The sequence below is a fragment of the Triturus cristatus genome, chromosome 6 (genome assembly GCF_964204655.1).
Source record: "Triturus cristatus chromosome 6, aTriCri1.1, whole genome shotgun sequence".
Classification (NCBI taxonomy): domain Eukaryota; kingdom Metazoa; phylum Chordata; class Amphibia; order Caudata; family Salamandridae; genus Triturus; species Triturus cristatus.
This window is the reverse complement of record NC_140589.1, coordinates 860,511,983-860,536,935: the sequence shown is the minus strand read 5'-3', so window position 1 is coordinate 860,536,935 and position 24,953 is coordinate 860,511,983.

Below are 24,953 nucleotides of genomic sequence, written 5' to 3'. Positions count from 1 at the left end.
TCGTAATTTAGCTTTTGCTAACTGGGGACCCCATTCCATCCTATTCGAAAGTGTGACTCCGAGATATTCAAACACTGTGACCCTGTCCAATGTAGCACCATTAAGGGAAGGATTAGGGCCATTTTTTTTGGGCGGGTTGCACACCATAAATTTTGTTTTCGAGGAATTAACCTCGAGCCCTCTGTGGGAACAAAATTCAGAAAAGCTGTCAAGGGCACGCTGTATCCCCATAGGGGATTTTGACACCAGCAGAGTATCATCAGCAAACATTAGTGCCACCACCTGCTCGTTGTTGAGTTTGGGGGCATCGATGTCCTTAACTCCCCTCAGGTGGGGCACTAATGCGTTAGTGTAAAGGGAGAATAGGGTTGGGGCCAGGACACATCCCTGTCTAACTCCACGAATAACAGGGAACTTTGGAGTCAGATTGCCCCTCTTGCCACACCTGACTTGTCTCTCTTGCAAAGTTGTCGTTGTGGAGCCGTTTAATAATCCCAAGTAGGCAAGCGGGCATCCCCATCTCAGCCAAGACCGCCCAAAGGGTTTGCCGGGGAACTAAGTCAAAAGCTGCTTTGAGATCAACGAAGATAAGGTAGAGGCTGCCACCCTCTACCCTCACGGTTTTCCAGTAGAGAAGTTGTAGGCGAAAAAGTTGGTCCACCGTGGATGTCTTCTCTCTAAAGCCAGCCTGGTAAGGAGTTAGTATTGATTTTTCATCCATCCAGGCTTGCACTCGATCTAGAATGATACGGGCAAAGAGCTTCTGGCTAACGTCAATTAAACTAATCGGGCGGTAGTTATTTGGCAAGAGTGGGGAGCCCTTCTTGAAAACCGGGACTATCTCGGCGCCAGCCCAGGTGTTGGGAATGGGAACACCGTGGAGTATAGCATTATAGAGAGAGCAAAGGTAGGGGATCCACACCTCAGGTTTATGCTTATATAGATCCCCAGGTATTTTATCAAGGCCTGGCGCCTTTCCTACTGGGAGTCTATTTACAGCCTTTTCTACTTCCTTAAGGGTTATATTATCAATGGGTTTGTCATTTGAATCAGAGAGAAATGAGGCCTCGATAGCGGGAGCCGAGGGAGCATATAAGCTCTGATAATGATCAATCCAAAGGCTCGGTGCGATGTTGGGGTCATCGGCTATTAGGCCTTCCTTTGTGTCTGATCGAATGATTGCCCAGAATTCTCTCATATCTTTTTTAGTAAGAGCTCTTTTAATGTCCTCCCATTTATCATATTCCCAATTCTGCTTAGCCACTTTTACAACCTGCTTATATTCAGTTCTCCTCATAGCCACCCTGGTCCTATCACAAGATTTTAGTGAAGCCAATAGTGCTAGTTTGGCCCTCCTGCATTCGGTGTTAAACCAGGAAAGGGCCTTCGAGGTTTTCTTTTTCCTAGATACCAATGGGTTTAAAAGATTACCCAATGGAGAAACTAACTCAGTATGGATTTGAGGCACATGAATTTCCCTGATATCGCTGGACTGGTCAAAAATGTAACACATTTGTGCGAGAGCTTTACATGTGGCCGAGTAGATGGAACAAATTTTGTCCGGGGATTTAAGAATCATCGGCCACTTAAGACGTCTTCTATCGCCAGAGAGAAATAGGGGTCTGGGCTTCCCGCTATTTTGTGTGGGACTATTCTCCATCACTAAAGTCAGATCGAGGATCAAAGCATTGTGGTCACTATCATGGCGAGGGTGAATCACAAAATCCGTAACCCTCGACCATATTTTGACCTCGACCATGATGTAGTCAATACGTGAGGTCTGACCGGGACGATTAAAAGTGTGGTTCCCCTCTAGATCCGACAGGGAACGCCCATTGCAGGCTCTAAGTGAGTTAGTCAGTGTTAGGGAGTTAATTTGCAAGGCTAAAGGTGTCCAAGCCTTGGTAGGTGGAATTTGGAGGGCCGGTATGGACCACTGTTCGTCCTCCTCCCTAGTAATAGGATCAATGAGCCCCGGTAGGGGCTCGAACTGACAATTAAAATCGCCAGCAACAACCAGGATGCCCTTATCTGCTACTGATTGGATACATTTGTCCAGAATTTCTAGCGTAGGAGATTCACTACCTGACTTGGTGAGACGGGAATAAACATTAAGCAAAATAAGGGCAGACCCTGAGGGAAATGTAAGTTGTAAGCATTGCAAATCAATAGTTTGCGTAGCAATTTCAGAGATTACACATCCCAAATGTGACCCTATAAGAATAGACAACCCACCAGATGGCCTACCCCTAAGACCCGCAAGGGCTAGGCTATTAACTGTAAAAAAGCCCTTTTTTGTAAATTCTTCTTTTGCCCAAGTCTCCTGGAGCAAGCAGATGTCATGCTGGTTGATGAAAGAATCCCAGTCCGGGCAGAGAAGTTTGTTAACAATGCCCGCGACGTTCCAGGATAATACTTTTAATTGGTTATTTGGGTGAGTATTCTTTCTTTCTGGTTGCGGGACAGTAGGTGAGGGGAAAGAAGAATGACGAGTCACCTCGCTATGTATGGGTCTGGGGGGGAGGGAATCAATGGAAGTAATAATATTTTGGGGAACAATGTGTGGAAAGGAAAAAATAGAACTAATAGTGGCGTTACCTAGCGAAGGGGAGGGCAAAGCCCTTTTATTTAATGTTAGGTCAGTTGAATCATCCAGTCAATCGACGTCCTCTAGCGGAGCAAATCGATTGTGTACGGGAATTCCGAAGTGTGGAATATTCGAATTAGTTCTCTGTGGTACATTTAGAGGTAGCCCAATATCTGTAGAGATAGAGCCAATTCGATGAGGGACAGGGGTCCAGGGTGCCTGAGGATAGAAAAATTCGAGGGGGAACACGTTGATTGAAGTTTGGTGTCCTAGGGATAGTGTAGGATGGATAAGGATCTTTTGATTGGTCTGCGGATATCTGAAATTAATGACCACGCAATCCCCCCTAGAGCTTTTTCCCGTTGTTCCTATCCATGCAACCCTTCTCACCATCAGGATCTCATTGGCCATCTCATAAGGGAATTGTTTGTGTCTTGCCAGCCAGAAAAGGACTTTATTTCGCAGGTCAAGATGATTTTCTTGCGTACCTTCCCTAAGTTCGGGGACACCAGTCAGTATGGTCACATACGGGGATGCGGCTGGGGGAAGATTGATAGTTGGCAGGTTTGTGGCAGAAATCACAGTGTTGTTTTCCAAAGGTTTTTTGCGAGCTATAGCAGAAGTAGCTAAGGGCTCACTTGTCCTAATAATCTGGGTTGAAGGGGTTTGTATATTAGGACATAGTTCTTGTGCGTGAGAAGCATAAGAAGAGGGCCTTCTAATGCTATTATTTGTGAGGGGTCCCTCTGTCGATGTGCAGGGCTGGGTTGCCTTAGTTTGCCCAGCCTTACATTGGGTGAACACTGGGGCTAGCAATGGAGTCTGGGATGTAGATAGGCCATCCTTTTGGGCGTTTGATGTACTAAGCGTAAAGTTACAGGGAGGGTCAATATGTGCTTTCGTAAGGCTTTGGACTAGTTTTAAAATGGGGGCTACCTCCTCCTTTATAATAGACCTGCATTGTTCAACAATATTGGCCACCACTGAATGCACCCAAGCAGGGTATGATGTATCCTGAGAAGATGTAAGTAATGTGGTGGTGACAGCAGTTTGAGTACTAGAGTGTGTAGATTCCTTTACCGGGCTCCCTTTAGTCTTCCTGCTCTTTTTACAAGCCCTTGTAACTTTCCTTTTTCCCTTAATTTTGGGGGGTACAAATGTAAAACCCTCAGTGGCCGTAGGTGCTATTGTAGAATGTTGAGTAATTACGACCAATGGAGGGCAGGACTGACTGATATGGGATTCGATAGAATCTAGCTCAATGAGGTGGACAGGTGACTCCAATGGTGGAAAATCGGGGGTTAAGGAGAGACGGCGCTCGGTTAATTCAATTTCCGAAGTGACCACGCCAATAGCTTTTTGAAGCATTAGGTCTATTGCAGTGGGGAGTTTGCCCTCAGAAACTAATGGTTTCGCTTGTTGTTTTGTTGCACATGCACGAGCCCCTTGCACACGCTTAGGAAGAGTAGGTTTAGGCATGATGTACCTGTTGGGGACCTGACAATTCTACACCCCAAATCGCTTACACGGCACAATGTCAAATCTCAACAGTACCTTGTGTCCTTCGTAAGGGGATGTTTGATGCTGGATGAAAGGGATGAGGCCCGGCCCAGCCTCTTCCAGTCACTGACGGCCACAGACGGCCCGCCCTTTGCCCGGGCTTAGCCCGGCGCTGCCCGCGCGCGGTCCTGCGGCGCGGGGGGTGGAGTTGGTTTTAAAGCGCCTTCGTGCGCGAAATACAGAGTGTCCGCTTCCGATAGGCTGGAGCGAAGGAGCCTGGGTAGTGTAGTCTTCAGGGCCCTCCACACGGCGGTCGCGGTAATTACCAGAGCGACGGCGGGAGGGAGACGGAAAGGCAATCGCCAACAGCAAAGGCAGCAACCCCAGGAGCCAAGGAGGCGCACAGGTGAGCACAAGCAGGTGATTCCGGTGGTCAGAGACGTGCAAACAACCCCCGCTCTGCCGGGGGTGGAGTTGGTTTTAAAGCGCCTTCGTGCGCGAAATACAGAATGTCCGCTTCCGATAGGCTGGAACGAAGGAGCCTGGGTAGTGTAGTCTTCAGGGCCCTCCACACGGCGGTCGCGGTAATTACCAGAGCGACGGCGGGAGGGAGACGGAAAGGCAATCGCCAACCGCAAAGGCAGCAACCCCAGGAGCCAAGGAGGCGCACAGGTGAGCACAAGCAGGTGATTCCGGTGGTCAGAGACGTGCAAACAACCCCATAATATCAAAAAGAGATATTACCCTTCTAATATGATCGGTTGTGTCTTTTCCGGGTATGAAACCATGCTGCCAGGGGGAAACCAGATGTGCTATTTCGAATAGATTTTACTATCGGAATTGATTAGGGTGATGGGTCTATATGAGGACAGGGCATCTTTAGGTTTTCCTTTCTTGGGGAAGACTACTATATCAGTTTCTTTCCAGGACTCAGGAGGAGCTCCCTGATACTGGATTCCCAAAAAGAGATCCAGTAACAATAGGTTAGTAGCCTGACTAAGTAGTTTATAAAGCTCTAGCGGGAGCCGATCCGGTCCTGGAGCTTTTCCGGAGGGCAGATCAAAAAGTGCCTGCTCCACTTCTTCTAACATGATCTCTTCTTCGAGTAGATTGCTACTCTCAAAATCCAATTTGCGGACAGGATCTATTTTTAAGAGATACTGTCTAATTTCCTGAATCTTCTCCTTTTCACTAAGATTGCTCCGGCCCTCATCATATAGATTCTGATAAAATTTCTGGAATTCACTAACTATACTGTTGGTATCGGTATGTATCTGCCCGCTCTGTCTAATCTCCTTAATAGAGTTTAGTGAAGCTTTCTGACGGGTCAGTAGGGCCAGTTTCTTCCCCACTGCTTCCCCATTCTCATATAGACTTCCACCCTGGGTATGGTACATTTCGGCGGCGCGCAGAGCGAACCAGCCATTAATTTCGGTCTTGAGAATAAGGATGTGCTGTTGTATCTCAGCTACCCCAAGTCCCAGTTTTATTAGTCGCATATATTCACGCTCAGCTTCGGCAAGTTTACCTAACAGTTTCTCCCGCTTGATATGCTGAGTCTTCCTGACCCCGGCTACAAAGCTAATTGTTTCACCCCTTAAGGCGGTCTTGAAGGTATCCCAGACTATATTTCTATTAGAACTATATCGGTTTATCTCAAAAAGGAGACAGTCTAGCTTTTTATATAATCTATATATTCTCTATTTGCCAAAAGCTTCTTGTCGAAAGACCATCTGCTCTTTTTTTTATGAAAGCCATCGAGTTCAATTGTTACTGCGAGAGGGTTGTAGTCCGACAGTATCTTGAGGAGTTTCATTATTTCAGATCTTGGACTTAGCTCGTTAGAGCAAAACAAATAGTCGAGCCTGATGGACTTCTGATGGGGGCATGAAAAATGGGTATAACCGGGATCATGTGGAGACTTAGTCCTCCATAGGTCAATCAGAGCATGAGTATTTATCAACGAGGACAAAGTTCTGTACACTTTAGGCTTCCTACCAGTATAGCTAATTTTATTTCTTGTATCTACCCTTAAATTGAGCAAGATATTTAGATCCCCACAGAGGAGTATAGGGGTAGGCCAAGACGAGCGTTCCATCTCGATTTCGTCGAAAATATATGGGTCATCCAAGTTGGGACCATAAATCGAGCAGATAGTGAGCCCTATATTTAGCTCCAATATGACCCATCTGGCCTTAGGGTCAGATAATTTCCTTTGAACTTGGTCTATAATATTTTTTTAACTAAGATGGCCACCCCCCTGATGTTTGAGGTCTGTGATGAGCATACCACTGTTTGATACCCTATAATATCCAAGAGTGATCTATTTGCCCACGATATGTGTGTTTCTTGTATACAGACCATATCATATGAGTTTGATCTAACAAAGTTAGCTAATCGGTTCCTTTTCCCTTTATAGTTTAAGCCCGCCACGTTCAGAGAGCAAATTTTTATCTTCCCCATTTTAGAGCAGTACTATGGGAGTGATGAATCTCCTTGTACGGGAACATTTTACATTTTAAGAATTGTCTCGACTATGTTGAAGTCGCTGAATAAAGCATTATGAAGATGGATTAGAAGACAATTCGCATGGTTCATGAGTTCAAGTGATACATCAATGGACTCACTGATTATTGTGGTTTAACAATGTATAAAATTTTCATGTTTGATGTTTGAATAATGTTTTTCAATTTGAAATTAACACACTCATTTTGAGTTGATTTGAGTAGTGCGCCTCTTGTCTAAGACCTTTGTCTTATTAGTTCTGTCTATTGTGAATTGGTGGTAAGGTGGAACCACCACAACAGGCGCACACCGATGTTGATAATTGTGTATATTGAGCAATACTACTAGTTTGATAGTTATAAACAGAGTGCATCACCGCTGCTATCTTGTCCCTTATTAAGTGTGAAATCAGCTAGGGAGGAATGGGAAAAATTAAGTAACATCAAAAAGAGACAAGTGAGAATAGCCCTGCATGGGGCACTAATGACTGAGTATTTAAGAGCAGAAGCAGCCACGGCTAGTCTGCTTGTACGGATAGAACCTAGAATTTTCTTAGAAGATAAGAAATTCAGAGTAGATTGGAGTTATATAGCGAATAAATGTACCCAAGATTGGTTAATCCAAATCATTAATACAGCGAAAAGATTAAGTGAGGAGTTGTTGACAGAAATCTTGGAGTTGGTTGGAAGAAAGTATTAAAAGAGACACCACCCTCACGGACACCAAAGAACATCTGCTAAGGATCTAAGAGGACCTTGGTGAATATAGGAATTATATGGTGAACCAAAAAATAAAAGGACTAAAACGCAATCTTGAACGGTACACACACAAATTGGCCTTTCCCTATGTGGATGATAAGTATTATCTACCTGGTCCAGAACAACGACAGTTTATAGGGCAGGCGAGGAGTGGAAGACAACAAAGGAATAGACGTCCCCCCAGAATTGGACATTCGATAATACTTCAAGTGAAGAAGAGGAAGGCCAACAGATTTCCAATCCAAATAGAGTTAGGTTCAATCAACAGGAAAAGACTAACAAAGATTTGGGAGCTTTACTTCGCTCTTTTTTAGGACAAAATCAAAGGGGCAGAAGAGGTGGTGGCCAGATAGGCAGAGGTCGCGGACGGGGCAACCAGAATCAAACATGGCAACATACTCCCCCCCGGATAACACGCAGTCGGGGGAAGAGTCAATCAGGAATGATATAGGGTTAATTTGTCTGACCATACCCTGTCTACTAGTGACGTTAAAGTTTTAAACAAAGGGTTGGGGTTTCTTCTAACACCCAACCATGATATGTTTAAATGTAGGGTGGAATTTCAGGAGACCATGAGGAAAATAAAACGTAAAAAGTTTTTTGCAAATAAACCTCAGGAACCCCCTACTCTTTTTAGTACGACACTTAAAAAGCCATCGCAATTCTGCCCGTCTAACACCATGATGGTCCCTGAAGTTGTGGTGTTCAAAAACAAGGTTTTGGAAGATATCACAGCACTGGAACATAAGAATAGACATCAGAGATTTAACAAAATGAGTCAGGAGGACTAGCAGGCAGTCAATAGTCTACAAAACAACCACTTGCTTACAATAAAATCTGCTGATAAGGGTGGGGCAGTGGTAGTTATGAATACTGTGGATTATGATGCGGAGGATTTGAGATTATTGGGGGCACGCAATAATTATCAACCACTGATGCGTGACCCAAGGAATGAACTCCAAGACATTATCAAAAATATGGTAGGAATAGCTAAGGAAAAAAGATGGATTACAACTAAAGCAGCCGATTTTCTGATTAACAACACGCCAAGAACTCCCGCGTTCTATATCGTGCCAAAAATACATAAACCTCAGCGCCCCCCTCCTGGTCGACCCATTGTGTCTGGGATCCAGTCAGTTGTTAGTAACAATTGATATAGTGTCACTGTACACCTGTATACCTCAAGATGCCGCGCTGGTGGCACCAGCGCACCTTGAGGGATCAGGAGTGGTTCAATGATATACCACTGTCTTTTGTACTACAATGTATTGAAGTAGCATTGACTCGCAACTACTTTTGTTATAAAGAGGACCTGTATTTACAAACTACGGGTACATCTATGGGCGCAACATTTGCGCCCAGTCTGGCCTGCATTTATGTAGGCCAGTTTGAGGAAAATTGCACCTTCCATCTGGCTAATCCTGTGCTTTGTATCTGGTCTGGTGGAGAGGAGTCTCTGCTGGAGTTTCTTAACTGGTTGAATGGCCAAGACGCCAGTTTATTATTTTACATGGATTTACAGTAGACAGGGGGTTGTGTACCTTGATCTAGACATTACGGTGGAGAATAATTTTGTACAGGGGTACATCAGAAGTTGACTGATAATAACTCCCTTTTGCATTATCAATCATATCATCCGAGGGCTCTACGTAATAACTTGCCAGTGCGCCAGTTTTTGCTGTACCGCAGGAACTGCTCCACTACAGCATTATATTTGGAACAGTCGGAGGAACTGTGTAAGAAGTTCAGGCAAAGAAGTTATCCACGCAAAATTGTGAACAAAGCACAAAAAAAGCGTTCAATACTCCCCGCAGTGCCTTATTGGAAAAGAGTGTAAGTGCTAAGGATGACTGCCTGCCAGTTGTTATGACCTTTGATCCTTTGGCAACCCAGATTAGGCAGTCTATAAGTAAACACTGGGCTTTATTGTCCACGATAGATTTTAAAATGCCCCCTTCGAGATTTGCCTTTAAAATATCAAGCTATCTAAAGGATAAACTGGTGCATTCCCGCTTTAAACCACTGCAGAAAAAACCACCATCCCTCCTGGACATTACCCTTGTGCTACATGTTCAGAATGTAAATTGACAAAAAAGACTTTGGATGTGGTCCTGAATTCTGGGAAAGTATGGCATTTGACCCATTTCAGCAACTGCAACACGATGAATGTCGTTTACAGATTGACGTGTGAGTGTGGATTGCAATATATAGGGCTCACCACACGTAAAATCAAAGTGAGAGCACAGGAACATTTGAGTACCATTAAATCGGGTAAACTCTCAACCAAACTGGTACAACACTGCAAAGAATACAAGCACTCATTTACTTGGGTAGTATTAGAACAAGCATTTGCAATGCAATAGGTCTCGCATTAATTAAGTTTGAGCCATTGGCATTGCTAAATATTGCAACACTAATTGCAACAAAAGTCTCTAAATTGTAGGCCAAAAAAATGTGTATTTATTTTTGTAGCAATGGTGGCATGCTGCGCTTTTGATGAATATGTTTAAAAGTAAAGTGCGCCATACTGCGATTGCTACAACAGTTAATTGTGGATGCGTTAACAATTGATGTGTGCACTGATGGCTGGTGGTGTGTGTGCCTGTTGAAAATGTGCACTGATGGCTGGTGGTGTGTGTGCCTGGTGGAAGTGTGCACTGCCGGCTGGTGGTGTGTGTGCCTGGTGGAAGTGTGCACTGACGACTTGTGGTGTGTGTGCCTGGTGAAAGCGTGCACTGACGGCTGGTGGTGTGTGCCTGGTGAAAGCGTGCACTGGCGGCTGGTGGTGTGTGTGTGCCTGGTGAAAGCGTGCACTGACGGCTGGTGGTGTGTGTGTGCCTGGTGAAAGCGTGCACAGACGGCTTGTGGTGTGTGTGTGCCTGGTGAAAGCGTGCACTGACATCCGGTGGTGTGTGCCTGGTGGAAGCGTGCACTGATGTCTGGTGGTGTTTGTGCCAGTAGAAACTGTGCACTGATGGCTGGTGGTGTGTGTATCTGGTGAAAGCGTGCACTGACGTATGGTGGTGTGTGCCTGGTGAAAGCGTGCACTGACGTCTGGTGGTGTGTGTCTGGTGAAAGCGTGCACTGACGGCTGGTGGTGTTTGTGCCTGGTGAAAGTGTGCACTGACGGTGTGGTTGTGTGTGTGGTTGTATGTGGTTCTGTGTGTGTGGTTTTGTGTGTGTGGTTTGTTGTAAATTGAAACAACGATGTGATTAAGCATTTACTAAAGACATGAATTCCCTTCCTTTAGAGCATGTCTCTTCTGTTATGTTGACTGAAGTTCGGACTCCATTTTGTATTGTCATGTCTCCACGTGCTCAACACGAGAAGAGTCCAACCTCTGTGTTAGTTGCTCTTGTAATCTGCCTAGTAACAGTCTATAAATAGCTCCGTTGTCCATCTGGCGCATGCCCAGACTTGACCACATCTGTTATCAGTTAGCCTTGCTTGACCATGTCTTCGCGGGCTCAAGGAGTGTGTCAGCTCCGCCCATATATTGATTCAGTATCGAAAATGACCATAAAATGTAATATTCTCAGCCTCATGTTGTATCCACCCACTTATGAGCCCCTCTGTTGTGTATAAAAGGGGACCATGCATGCAAGTTCTTTGTGCTACTCTATGCAATACTGAAGAGTGTTGTATGGATTGTAGGACCACCCTTAAGGGTTAATAAACCTTGTCTTTGTACTTTGCAGTTTCCGTGCCAACTTCCTTATAGATTCCATTGCAGGAGAGCAAACCCTTGTGTCCTGCGGGCCTAGCTGGGGCCTGTATTCATCAATTGGCGCCCGTCACGTGGGGCTCATCGGCGACTCGGATGCTCGAAGGGCTGGTCGCGACGAAGGTGAGGAATTTGGCCGGGGATGTGATCACTGCCAGCGGCGTTTTAGCCCTGGCATCCCGAGGTTTTTCTTCCTTCCCTTCCGAGCTGACCGTCTGGGTGGCGCCGGTCCTCGACTGAGACCTCTTCTGTCGGTCCTGCCGTGAAAGCCGTTTGGGCGAATTTTGGAGCTTGGCAGTTGGAATCTGGACTCTTGATTGGTAAGAACCGTTGTACGGTACTTGCTCCGAGTTTTTGAAGCCTGGTCTGGCTATTTGAGTTTTGATTTGTGATGACTGGTCATATTTTGTATTGGTTATTGTGAAAATATATGCGTTGCAACACATATAGGCAGGTAATGTGGAGAGATTTCTCCGGAGCGGTGTAACTTTGAACGGCGCAACGATTAAGTGCCATTTTCTTTATAATATTGCATATTTTGCATTATTTCTGAGCATGCCTGCTTTTAGCGCACTCCGTAAGTGGTGCTGCTGCTTTGGAAACCGGTTGAACCTCGAGGAATCTGCTCCGGCTCCCCCAGAGGGGACTCCTAATAGGGACATGTATGTGAAGCATGGTCTTTCTTCAATAATGTACAGCACAGTATGGAGGAAATATACTAAGAAGGATCCTGAGTTACGATGGCCTTTGTATGGATCGTTTGATATGCGTAAGATTGAGTATGTGGAACAGTGTATGTGTAAGCGGCGTGCTCGTCAGGATATGTTTGAGTGTGTGCGGCTGTGGGTGAAGGAAGTGCGTGAGCGAGAGAAACGTGAGAAAGCGCTGTTTGATAAAGAACAACGGAAGAATGATCATGTGCGAGCACAGGAAGCGAAGCGTCGGGAGGACAGAGAACAGACGGAGAGACAAGAGAAAGAGCGTAGGCTGCAAGTCTCGGGTCAATATGCTGTTCGGCAGCCACTTTATCCTGTCCTTAATAATCTTGATGATGATTTTTATTTACTAGATCGCTCTCCACCCCCTTATGTTGGCGCATCTGCCCCGAGGCCACGAGATTCTGACCCGGTTCCGGGTAAGGTAGATACGCGGTCCATGCTACCGACTGACCGAATGGGTGAGCTTCGGCAAATTTCTTTCCGTGCACTCAAGGGCAAGGTGTCCCTGGATGAGTTGTTACATTCTTGGGAGCTGTGGCAGGATAGAGAAAAATTGTATTTTTTGGGCCACTTTGCTGATGAATATTCTACCACCGGATATGTGGCGATCTGTCCGAAAGGTGGATGATATAGCTCCTTTTAAGGCTCGGTGGGCTGAGCTTGAAGATGAGGATAGGGAACGGAAGCCCGCGCAGAAACCACCACAGATTATCTTAGATCTCCCCGCTGCTATTCTGACTAAGCTGAAGACGATCATCCCCCCTAAAAAGATTGACTGGAATATGTTAGTTTCATGTAAGCAGAAAGTTGACGAGTCAGTTGCAGACTTCTTTACGCGCTTTGAGGAGACGTTTCATGACTTTAGTGGCCAGTCGCTTACGGATGATACGGGTCGACACCTTTTTGCTGATAAATATGTGGCTAATTTGCTGCCGGCAGTTGCGGCCCGTCTAAAGGCGAGTGAGAGTTCTTGGTCCTCTGCGACCCCGACGGCCCTCCTGACTATAGCTCAGTATTATGAGCGTCAGGAGCAAGAAGCGAAGGGCCAGGAGGAGAAGAAATCAAAAGATCTAAAAAAGAAGGTGATGTTGGCACAAGTATATGGCCCGCCCCGACGGGGTGTTAATAGAGGTAGGGGAGGATTTTATGGTCCTCCCTCGGGCCGATCTGATTTGAATAGGAATCAATGTGCGTATTGTAAGCAATCGGGACATTGGGCTAGAGATTGCCCGGCGGGGCATAGTCAGGGTGGCCCGAGAGGTAGAGGGGGTTTCTCGAATTTTAGAGGGAATTCTAACGATCACGCTCGTTTTGACCCTGCCGGGCAACAACGAGATAGACCAAATGTTTTCGATCGCCAGAACCAGTATCAAGTGTCGGGGATTGATTGTTCTGGGTACCATGATTCCCAGCATGCATAGGAATGCGTTGGATGGGGGTTAGAATCAGTTGAGGTGCCGGTTGATCAGAAGGGTCCTTATGTATCAGCTGAAGTTTTGGGCTCTACTGATCAGTTCCTAGTGGATACAGGAGCGACACGTAGTGCGCTGTCTAAACAATTGGTTCCGAGGGCTCCCCCATCTGGCTTAATGGTTACATCGGTAGGGTTTGACGGTACACTCTCCCGAAGCCCTCTTTCGCGGCCCCTCACATTTCAGGTTGATTCTTTTTCTGCACCCTGCCCGTTTCTGCTTGCCCCACACACGCCGGATAATATTATGGGCCTTGATATGTTAAAGCATTTTAGGGCTATGATCCGCTGCTCCCCTGCTGGTGTGCGGGTGATATTGAATGACAATTACCCCCGGTCTGAACGGATGTGTGTGGTCACAGAGGATGCTCTGTTAGCTACCCTCCCTCGTGCTTTGTGGGCCACTTCGGATACTGATGTGGGACAAATGGTGATTCCGCCGGTCCACATTAGTGTCCAGGAGGGGGCGGTGTTACCGCGCCTCCCACAGTATCGTATTTCCCAGGAGGGGGAGGAGGCTCTCATACAGATTGTGCAAGATTTGATCAAAGTGGGGGTAGTGGAGGAAGTTCCCTACAACATCTGTAATAGCCCGATTCTCCCCATTTTGAAAAAGGATACGGATGCCAAAGTTTATCGGTTTATAATTGATTTGAGAGAAGTAAACAAGATCGTGATACCTCAGTACCCAGTGGTCTCTGATATCACGACGTTGCTTACTTTGGTCCCGCCTACGGCGACCATGTTCTCAGTTATTGATTTGAAAAATGCCTTCTTTTCCATTCCCATTCACCCCGATAGTCGATATCTTTTTGGGTTTTCTTTAAATAATAGATCTTACCGTTTTTGTAGGATCCCTCAGGGCTACACAGAAAGCCCTAGCATTTACAGTCAGGCTTTGAAAAGACAATTGGATTCCTTTGTTCTGCTCGAGGGGGTCGCCCTCATTCAATATGTCGATGACATCTTGCTGGCGGCTGACACCCCGGAGTTGTGTGAAACGAGTACGTTATCCTTACTTTCCTTTTTGGCATCTCACAATCATAAAGTATCTCGGAAGAAATTGCAGTTCTGTAGACCAAAGGTGACTTATCTGGGTCACCTTTTGTCTAAGGAGGGGCGTGCACTCACACCAGATCGTATCCAAGTAATTCTGGACACGCCGACACCGTCCACGCAGAAGGATGTGCGTGCATTTTTGGGTCTTGTTTCTTTTTGTAGGCAGTGGATATTGGGGTTTTCACACATAGCTAAGCCATTATTAGCCCTTTTGACAAAAGACACGCCTACCCCGATCCCTTGGTCCAATGAGTGTGACGCTGCTTTTCAGCAATTACGACAGGCCCTTTGTTCAGCACCAGTGTTAGGGACCCCTGACTATACAAAACCTTTTTCGTTGTATGTGCATGAGAAAGATGGATGTGCGTTATCAGTTTTAGTGCAGATGCACGGCGATAAGCAGCGCCCTTGTGCATATTTTTCGGCTGTACTTGATCCTGTTGCTCGAGCATTACCAGGGTGTTTTCGCTCGGTTGCGGCGACAGCTGTGTCAATACGCCAAAGCGAGGGAATTGTGTTATCTCATAAGTTGTTGGTATTAGTCCCCCACGCTGTTGATGCCCTGCTTAATCAAACAAAGACGCAGCATTTGACTAGTGCCCGTTTAACGGGATATGAGTTGACGCTTTTGGCTCCTCATATTACGTTAAAAAGGTGCGTAACGTTAAACCCGGCCACATTGTTGCCATACCCCGAGACTCAGTCTGAAGCACGGAAAGCACATGATTGTATTCTTGTAACTGAGGAACAAACAAAGGGTCGTATTGATCTCCAGGATACGCCCTTTCAGGATGTAGATGGAGAACTGTGGGTGGATGGATCATGCCTAAAGCTACCAGATGGTACGACTTCTGCGGCATATGCAATTACCACATTGCAAACGATAGTGGAGACAGCACGCATACCACAGAAATCAGCGCAAGCAGCGGAACTGATAGCATTAACACGAGCATGTGAGCTCAGTACAGGATTATGTGTGAATGTTTATACAGATAGCCGCTATGCCTTCGGAGTAGCGCATGACTTTGGCCTGCTCTGGAAGGAGAGAGGGTTTTTAACGTCACATGGAGTACAGATAATGCATGGAGAGTTAGTTCACAACCTTTTAACTGCATTGACATATCCGAAGAAAATTGCCATCGTTAAATGTAGCGCCCATAGGAAAGTAGTTGATAAAGTTGGAGAAGGGAATGCGTTAGCAGATCGAGTGGCACGGGAGACTGAGAGGCAGCCCGGTGCTACTGCCATGTATGTGGTGAAGTCACAGGTGGAAAGATGGCATGATGCGAAGGAGGAAGTGCGAGAAATGCAAAGGACCGCTTCTGATAAAGAGCGGGAGCAATGGGCTAGCGAGGGAGAATTAGATGATGAGGGCTGCTGGAGAAATAAGCAGATGGATAGATGGAAATTACCCACGGCTTTCGTACAACCTATGGTTCAGATGGCACATGGGCTAGCACATGTTGGAGCTTCCGCAATTGTGAAATTGCTTACTCAAGTTTGGGAGCATCCAGAGATTGCTAGCACGGCAAAGAGGGTGGTGCAGACCTGTATGATCTGCCTGAGGTATAATCCAGGGAAAGGTACCCGAACTCCAGCAGGAGGATTTGTGACACCTACTGCACCCTTCGAGGTTTTGCAGATGGATTACATCCAGCTTGAGCGCTGTAACAATTTGAAGTATGTTCTAGTAGTGGTTTGCGCCTTCAGTAAATGGGTTGAAGCGTACCCTACGAAAGACAATACTGCAATGACTACTGCGAAGCTGCTATTGAAGGAGTTCTTCCCTCGATATGGCGTTTGTAGACTTCTGTGGAGTGATAATGGGCCCCACTTTGTAGCGGATGTTATAAAGTATGTCCTGAGGGGCCTGGGCATCACCCAGAAGTTCCACGCCGTGTTTCACCCTCAGTCTGCGGGACTAGTCGAGAAGTATAATGGTACACTGAAGCTCAAGATCGCTAAAATTCAAGCTTCGACGTCTTTGACTTGGCCAGATGCTTTGCCGCTGGCGTTATTGTCAATTAGGTCGGTACCACACTCTCGAACCGGTCTTACACCTTACGAGATTGTCTTTGGACGCCCAATGAATATTTGGGGTCCACCAAAACCTAAGGCCGTGTACGATGTACCTTGTGTAATGATGAACGATTATCTGGCACAGTTAACGGATAACTTGGTTTCTATTCAGCAACAGGTCCGAGAGGCGCTCCCTGATCGGTCTACCGGTGAAGGACATGGTCTCCGACCTGGCGACCATGTGATGGTAAAAATCTTCGACAGGACGAACAGCTTGGAACCGAGATGGGTGGGTCCTGAGCAGGTCCTCCTTGCAACGAGGACGGCTGTGCGAGTTTCCAACAGAAAGAATTGGATCCATTCCCTGCACTGTCGGAAGGTGCCGCCTGGATTGGTGGAACCTGCTGTACTGACCGATCAACGAGAAATCCTGGCTGCAGAGACAGGCCGTGCTGCGCAGCCAAACGCCACTGAGGAGCTCTTTCCGGACCACGCGACTCCTGGAGGAAGGCGATATCATCTTAGACCAAGGAAGTGAGTTCTTCAGTACCGGGACATATTGTCAGAACGGCCCTTGGGTTAGTGAAACGGAGAGCCAATGAGGCAAGGGGGGGGGGATCAGCCCTGCATTAGTGTAGCGACACCCGTCTTGGCCCGCTGGTGAAGAAATCGACCGCTGCCCAAGGGGAAGAGTTCTGACAAACTTTTAGTTTCAGGAAGATATTGGTTCTTTATTTTGACATGGAGAAAAAGAAAATCCTTTGTGCATCAGGGTTCATGTTGACAGTAGCTATCGTTGGGATAACCACATGGTTTGTGGAGGACATAACCCCCGCTCGAAAACTACTTGTGTTGACAACTCCGGTGCCTGAGGAGCACTACTTTTATACATTACCGTATCAAGAGTTGAAGCATCGACAGTCTTATTTGAATAACACTTTCATCCAGATGCTGCATCATACCCACGTTGCTACGAACGCTACGAACTGTTGGATATGTGGGATGATGCCAGCCCATCAGAAGAAAGGAGGAACGCCATTCATACCACTTCCTTTCTCTCATAATGGCTCTTGTAGAGCATGGTACACTTTGCTTTTTGCCACTCGGAAACCGACAGTGGGACGATTACTCTTCAGACTCAACAAAGAATGTCACCAGGATAAAAATGGGTATCCGCAAGCGAATGGGACAATTTGGGAATGGGAAGAGTACCGACCAGACAATGAATCGATTCCCTATATCTTCACGAACACTAGAGACACTGTGGGAAAGGACAAATTTGTGATTCAAGTGGCACAAGCTCAAGCGGACCTGTGTGTCCAGAGTGTGGGTTTTATTCCTGTTGGTGTTAGTGATTGTATTACCGTTTTGAACATCGATGGGTTGAACAATAGTACCTTTTTAGCCTCCCATAATACATACTTTGTGTGTGGAAATAAAGGTTATTACCGTTTGCCGGCTGGCTGGTCTGGGGTATGCTATGTGGCATTCCTATTACCTCCTGTATTCTTAGCACCAGCATCCTATCATAAAGACTTGAAATTATTGAATAATGTGACTGTAAATAGGTATAAACGTACTCTATCAATTGATGATGTAGATCAGACTGATACCAGTCTGCAACAGTATATTGATTTTAATTTAGGATTGTTTTTCTTTGTTGGAGCTGCCTTAAACAGTAGGAAGGTTCGAAGATTAACAAGAGTGGTAGAGGCTGTGACAAACCAAACTGCTGCTGCTCTTGGGAATCTTACGGAAGAATTGCAAATTACTAGAATTGTTGCATTGCAGAATCGTATGGTATTAGATGTTATGTTAGCCGATCGAGGTGGAGCTTGTAAAATTATTGGAAGTAGCTGTTGTGTGTTTATCCCTGACCACACGCCGTCAGTCTATAATGCTATTAACAAACTGCATAAAATTGCAGCTGAAATCCATACAGAAAACGGCACTTGGTCCTTTTCTGGATGGTTTTGGGCATTGATCACTGCCTGGGGGTGGAAGGTTTTAACTGGTCTCTGTATCATTGTAGCAGTTCTGTTTTCTTGCTGTATCTGTGTCCAATGTGGTCCCTTGCTCTGTTCCTTATGTGTATCATTCTGTATTCCCGATAAGAAAGCTATTGCCGATGTTGCTCAACAGAAACGTTTAGCTAAAGAAGTCGAAGAAATGATGACAATTGACATATATGATGATTATCCTAACAAACCGGATGTCTTCAGTAAATGCTGAAAGGATCGTCTGTTGTAAATTGAAACAACGATGTGATTAAGCATTTACTAAAGACATGAATTCCCTTCCTTTAGAGCATGTCTCTTCTGTTATGTTGACTGAAGTTCGGACTCCATTTTGTATTGTCATGTCTCCACGTGCTCAACACGAGAAGAGTCCAACCTCTGTGTTAGTTGCTCTTGTAATCTGCCTAGTAACAGTCTATAAATAGCTCCGTTGTCCATCTGGCGCATGCCCAGACTTGACCACATCTGTTATCAGTTAGCCTTGCTTGACCATGTCTTCGCGGGCTCAAGGAGTGTGTCAGCTCCGCCCATATATTGATTCAGTATCGAAAATGACCATAAAAGGTAATATTCTCAGCCTCATGTTGTATCCACCCACTTATGAGCCCCTCTGTTGTGTATAAAAGGGGACCATGCATGCAAGTTCTTTGTGCTACTCTATGCAATACTGAAGAGTGTTGTATGGATTGTAGGACCACCCTTAAGGGTTAATAAACCTTGTCTATGTACTTTGCAGTTTCCGTGCCAACTTCCTTATAGATTCCATTGCAGGAGAGCGAACCCTTGTGTCCTGCGGGCCTAGCTGGGGCCTGTATTCATCAGGTTGTGTGTCTGGTTGTATGTGTGGTTGTATGTGTGGTTGTGTGTGTGGTTGTGTGTGTGGTTGTGTGTGTGGTTGTGTGTGTGGTTGTTGTGTGTGTGTGGTTGTGTGTGTGTGCGGTTGTGTGTGCGGTTGTGTGTGTGTGTGGTTGTGTGTGTGGTTGTGTGAGTTGTGGTTGTTGTTTTTGAGTGGTTGTGTGTGTGCTTGTGGTCGATTTTGTGTGGTTGTGTGTGTGGTTGGGAAGCGGGGACTATCAGTTGTGCGATATCTATCATTGCACCTATAAAAGGAGTGTGGAGTTACTACCTCGGGCGGTGTAAAGCCATGGGAACTGTCACAAGACCCTCTGTATCATTCTAGTGGGCTGTGGCAGGCCTGGATTCAGACTTGTGTTCTGTGTTTGCCACAGGGCATGGCGGACAAAGCTGGCAGTCACCACAGCCACTGCCCTCATCCGGCCTTGCTGTCTTTGATGTGCCTGTATAGGTTGCTTTCATCTTTCCTGCTCTCTGCTTTCAGTTGTTTTTCTCTGCTTCCTCTACTTGCAGCCACCCATTTGTCCGAGTCTCTTGATCTTTAGTTTCCCCTCTCCCTGTGATCTTTGATAAATGGTATCTTCCTCTGCTGTGCCAAAGTCTCTATCGTTAAACCAGTGGGGAAAGGGCTGCATTTGTCGCAGAAAGCAAAGCCGACAGTGAGTCACTGGGATGAAACCTTATTTGAAAATCTTCCAGGCGCTGGAAAATTGGAAATTACAAAACCAACACCGAACCGAACATATATGTCAGAAGATTGATTTTCACAAGGTCTGCTATTCTGCCACATCTGATACAACACTGCGGATTGTCTCTTATGTTCATGCTACGGTTGTTTCACGCATGTTTTCAGTGATCTCGATTAGATAATTCTGCTCCTTTGGACCAGTGAAAAGTGACATTGTGACTGACCATCCAACAATACAGTTTGTACACAATATTCATCCAGAGTCATCATTGCACTAGTCTTCTGTAAACATCTGCAACAAAGGCAAATGAGTGAGGTACTTTTATTTTGTTAATGAGCATTGACAAAGCCAATGGGCCTGACTTGCATTTGGAGCTCATGATTGCTACAGTGAAAATACATAGAATGCAACAATTGCTTTTCGTGTTAACGTATGTATGAGATAAACAGTTTAATGTCTGAAGATTCAATTTCGCTTTAAGATGCAGAATAGTCCCTTCTGCACTGCAGTCTAAGCACCCCATAGGAGGTGAAATGATCCACTGAACAGTCCTGACCGTTCTTCTGTAGGGCAGAGACAAAGACCCCTCTATGTATATGGTAGAGAGTTGCTAACCATAGGTCTTATAGACTGATGCCCTGTCAAGCCAGACCTATAAAATAAAGGTATAGTGGGATATCGATTCTATGCACACAATAAAAATAAAAAAACTGGCCATTACAATCTCCTGCAGGAAGTCAAAGACGCCTCTGGTAGGTCTGTCATACTCCAGCGCAAAATTTCATGCGAGTATTTCCATGCCTCTGAATTAGTGGCATAGCAAGGGTGTCGTGGGCCCTAAGAAAAGGAAGAAAATGCCGCAATTGGGAAGCGGCTCCTCGAAGCCATGGGCCCCTGTGCTACTCAACCTGCTGCACCCCAGCTCTGAACTTTGCCTTAATGTTGTTAACAGCCCAATGTCGCACCCACCAACTTCAGTGGTTATGAAATACACGTGTAGCGCCTAGACAGCTGGTTGGGATGCTATGAGCCTTGAACCTGATCCATCACTTTCCTGATACCGGCCTGAGATATTTGGGCTACAAAAAAGTCTTTAAATTTCAATGGCATCTTAATAAAATGCATCGTTGTATTATCGATCCCGGCCTTCTCCAAATACATCTGCGTGTCTACGGTGGAGCTCTTTCATTGTAACCCCAATGGAGATAATGGAGTTCCAGACTAAGCTATTACTTCCCCAAACCCAGCAACTGTAGCATAAATGCGCCCTTCACTTTAAGTACTATATAAAGATGCACCTGTTTTTTAAAAAAAATTTTAAACCTGTAAAGCATTTAAAATACCTCAATGACAATCCGGTATGACAGGGACTAAACAGTCACCTAAAGTTTCGAACGGCAGGACGAACCACGATTCCAGTGTCTGAGTTTTTTGTAATAAATGTCACCAGATCCCTGCGGTTTCGATGTGGGTCTAGGATATTCCATTACTTGTAATATAATTTTGATGTGATATTAACCAAACGATGGTTTATGTAAATATACTTTTTGCGATTCACGTAAATGGGTTAAGTGTTTTTATTTGCTGTTTACTGGCTGTGTTTGGTAGAAATGGACGTTTATATGCGTTTTATGTTTATTATTGACCGAGAACCCATAATTCAGAGTAATGATGTCATGGCTGTGAATTACGGGTTTTATATATGTAAACATTAGTTAAAGGAAATCTTAACGGGCTGGGACTTTAAACGCAAGTCTTGTTTTGATGACTTAACATATGAACGTCGGGAAGCAGAGCCGCGCGCTTTACTTTTAACGTAAAATATAAGGTACAGAGACAGAAAGAGAGAGTGAGAGGGGGGGAGAGAGAGCGCAAGAGAAAGAGAGCGCAAGAGAAAGAGAGCGGGAGAGACAGAGAGAAATAGAGAGAGAAAGCGAGAGGAGAGAGAGAAAGAGAGAGAGACTGCAATCTGGGTTTCTGGCGACCAACTGGAAGAAGCATTGGCCACGCGGCCGTGAAATTAATGCCGCGTGGCCATGAAAGAGAAAGTGAGCCACACGGGGTAACATGGAAGGGGGGTGGGCGGTGAGTGCTAAAGCAACACAGGGAAGGGTGAGGGGTGGATGTGAGAAGCAACATGCAGGCTGGCAAATGGTGTGCACTTTCGCGGCCGCTTTGATGTTCTCAGTGGCCGCGCGGCTCACTGAGAACATTTAAGCAGCCGCGAAAGTGATCAGCAGGCTGACAAATGGTGCGCGCGCCCAGCGCACATGCACTGTATTTGGAGGCCTGAAAAGCCACTAGTCTGCACTTCCAAATCCCGCTTTCTAAAGCTCTCGCCAGAGCAGCACTAAAGCGCTGGCTCAGGCGAGACCTAAAAGGTGGTTGGGGACCCTTACAGTATAGATAGGGTTTTGGCCACTAAAGAGGTACATTGGATCTTCCAAGAGAAATGTGACCGAATTGGATTGAATGATTTTATCGAATGGAATAAAGTTAGAAGTTAACATACAGAGTAAGATCCATTCTTGGAAGGTCCTGTTTTGTTGGCGTCCGAGAGGTTGATACTTGTTTATCAGCAATTACTGAGTAGTCCTTGGTAGTGATCTGGGCTTTGATGTGAAGAGAGGTCCCAGTGCACCACAGGAGAATCCATGATGAACAAGTTGGAACAATAAAGGTTTTTGAGAGAACATTTCCAATCTAAAATGGCCACTGTGAGAGGCAATGGTATAGAAGAAGTCCTCAGTATATTACAATAGTTGGTGTTGGTGTCTTGAAGGTAAACCCCCGTTTGAAAAATGCAATTGAAGGAGGAAAGCGGTCATGTAATATGATGACAGTGTAACTAGAAATTGAGAGAGAGGGGCAAATAGGATGTACACTGTATATAGGTATTCCTATCCTTTAAAATATGTAAAAGATTTACGTTTGTTGTGGAAATGAAAAGATCAGTTTTGACCAGAGTAGCTTTCATGAAGCGCGAATAGCGGAAATGAGGGGTAAAGGAACGTGCACCATATAGGAAAAGGTGTTAGAGTTGTCCCTACATTTTGACTGAAAACAAGAGAAAAAATACCAGTTTTTTATAACTCTGGGACGTGTGTTTGTATGAAACAGGGGTTTGACGATGTACATTTTAAGATGGCCACCATGGGTGAAGAAAAAGTCACATGATATGATAAACGTGACGCGAGACGTAGCCGGCTGTGTGTTTTTAAACTGCAGTGTTCGGCCACCAGGAGCGAGGGATGATGGAATGCGCTCTTTGTTTATGAAGGCGATAAGGCTGCGAGAGGGGTGTATGAGTTCCTGACTGAGCTTTCGAAATGTGGAGGACAGCTAATGCCAATATACGATACTTTCTGCTGAAGGCGGTAAAGTCAAGATGAGGGGGCAGCTACTGTAAGGATTTGGAAGCGAAAAGGCAGGGGGGCGAATAATCACCCGTGTTTCCCTTTGTGTTTAGAATTTGTACTACAACAGAGTACACGCCTAAAAGAGTAACTCACGATTATAGTTTTTTAGTGCAACGGAGTGGAGAGCTGGTACGAGTGACTCCGGCTCCCACATGGTAAAGATAACTACATCTTTCCAACTCACGCTATAACCTAGCGATAATCTGTATTGGGCAAAACTAACACTACAACCGACACCTCCCAATCCACGCTGCAACCTTGCAATAATCTGTACCAAGATAACTACTAGAGCACGCACTAATACCGCTAAAACCTTTCTGTGACTACTAACAGTGCAACCTCCGGTATATTTATTTATATCTCTTTAGTGCTCATGCGACGTTCCACCTTCACAGTAGACTACCTAAATACCGGACAATGATTGATAGGTTTTTCCAATGATAAAAGGATCCTCCAACATACGTCTAAGACCCACGATCTCCTCACCTTTGAATACTAAACACAAGATAAACGACAACACTATCAAAACTATTATTTGAGGATGTTGTTGCCACTGTAAGAATTACAGTTTCAAGAACAAAGATTTGCCATTTTATACGAATGCTTGAGTGTGTTTGTAAAAACAGTTGGTATCTACTAAAATTAAACACAGCATTTAAGCCATTTACCTTAGTGTGCTTTACAGATCAAACGATTGCGATCTCTTCTACTTTTAAATTTTGTTTGAATGTTTCCATGTTTGTTCAATGATGAACCTCAATGTTTTTATTCTCCATTGTTCTACTTGAACTCTGACCAGCACCATTTTTTTACACACTATATCGCACCTATGATATCTAAATTCTGTCTCTTCTTCTAGGTACTATTGACCTATTATCAGGATATTTATCCCTACCACTACAATTGGAAAATACCCAATTGTCACACAGTTCTAAGGTCCTGAAGAAAGCCCATCGACCCTCTTGAGGGCGGGTTCCGGGCTGAAACATGTCGACCATAGTGCGGTGGACTCATAACTAGCCCATCGCTGCACTTGAAAAATATTTTTATCTAGTTCTCCCATACACCATACAGAATAAAAAGGTTATTTTTGGCTAGTATGCGGATTACTTTTTAAAGGAGCACCACACCTCACTTTTTCACTCACCTTGATTTCTGATCACTACTGACAAACCAGTGGTTCCCTCCAGGTGGAGGAAGCATACAAAAGAGAGACCCTATGATGATGCTGTCACGCATATAATAAGAGGCGGAAAACCAAGATATACCGCCGCACGAGATACCTGCGTGAATTAGGGTTTTTTGAGTACTCCAGTGAGGAGCACTGACGGAAAGGACATAACGGACCCTGGTGGCAGGTACAAGTGATCCTTCCCCCCCCCCTTGATTTTTTGGCAGTATATTGATGACCTATTGGTGGCGTCAAACACACAAGAGGATTGTGTTACTGTTTCAATTGCATTGTTAAATCATTTGGCAAAGGGTGGACATAAAGTATCCCCCGAGAAACTTCAATTTTGTAAAAATTCAGTTAAATACCTGGAACATCAAATAGAAAGAGGAGTTGGAAGAGTGACCTCTGAAAGAATCAGAATAATAAGACAAATGCAGTTGCCACAAACCCAAATA